Source organism: Herpailurus yagouaroundi, unplaced genomic scaffold (assembly GCF_014898765.1).
Source record: "Herpailurus yagouaroundi ecotype Mexico unplaced genomic scaffold, PumYag 136169, whole genome shotgun sequence".
Classification (NCBI taxonomy): domain Eukaryota; kingdom Metazoa; phylum Chordata; class Mammalia; order Carnivora; family Felidae; genus Herpailurus; species Herpailurus yagouaroundi.
This window is the reverse complement of record NW_024422227.1, coordinates 1-1,179: the sequence shown is the minus strand read 5'-3', so window position 1 is coordinate 1,179 and position 1,179 is coordinate 1. Positions and strand designations below refer to the sequence as shown.

General features: G+C 61.2%; 1 pseudogene; it reads left to right on the top strand.

The window, feature by feature from the left end:
- Positions 1-99: 99 nt before the first annotated feature.
- On the top strand, positions 100-1,173 carry LOC121026562 (tubulin polymerization-promoting protein-like; annotated as a pseudogene).
- Positions 1,174-1,179: the final 6 nt, after the last annotated feature.

Here is a 1,179-nt window from a genome sequence, read left to right as displayed (position 1 = left end):
CCTGACATCACCTGGTCCCCGGATGTCAGCAGGTTCTGGGGGCACTACTTGGTGGGGCTGTGAGTTATGGAGGGGAGTGGCCCTGGCCCAGGCCCTGAGTGCTCTCCTCCCTCAGAGGGAAATCCTGCTGGACCATCACATTCGAGCAGTTCAAGGAGGCGCTTGAAGAGCTCTCCAAGAAGAGATTCAAAGACCAGAGCAGCGAGGGGGGCCGTCCGCGAGGTGCACAGGCTCATTGAGGGCAAGGCCCCCATCATCTCAGGGGTGATGGTGAGCATGGCTAGCAGGGACTCCCTTGGAGGGCAGCAGCCCATGGGGTCTGGGGTGGTACAGGGGACGTGTTACTCCCTGGGGGTGTGCCGACCCAGCTGCCGACGGCCTCACGTGCTCACTTGGCCCCTTGTGCTCACATGGGCACGCCCCAGTCTCTCCCTCTACAGAAGGCCATCTCGTCGCCCACTGTGTCCCGGCTCATGGACACGACCAAGTTCACGGGCTCCCACAGGGAACGCTTCGACCCATCAGGCAAGGGCAAGGCAAGGTGGGCCGTGTGGACCTGGTGGATGAGTCAGGCTACGTACCGGGCTATAAGCACCTGGGCACCTATGACCAGAAGGTGCAGGGTGGCAAGTAGCCAGCCCAGGAGCAGCCCTTCCCGCTGGGGCCCGTGCCACCTCACACTTCATTACATTCCCTTGCTCCCTGGGGAAGAACTCAAGGCTGGGGCCCCGGGGGACCGTGGGGGTGGCAGTCAGGCCTCCCCCTGCTTGGGGCCTGGCATGCTTCTCTCTGACCCCTAAGTGAGGCCCCGAAATCACTGACCATTTCTAACACACCTGCCGCACACCTGTGCTGGCCGACAACAAATGGCCTTTTTCAGAGCGTCTCCTGGGACCAGACCACACTAACTACCTGGCTTACAGGCGAAAAGTCCATTTTAAAGGGGCCGGTGGGCCACAAGGGGTGAGTGGGACAGACCCTGTCAGAAGCTGGCCCCCTGCTGACCTGCAAACCCCTCCCTGGAACCTCGAGGGCAGCACAAGCTAACGCACTAACCAGCAGCACCAAGAAGACAGAAGGGAGCTGCTAACAGGACATCATGAAGGTGTGGGGAGGTGGGACAGGTGCTTGCGTGTGCACACACACTCACACGTACCCACATGTGTGTGCTTGCACACA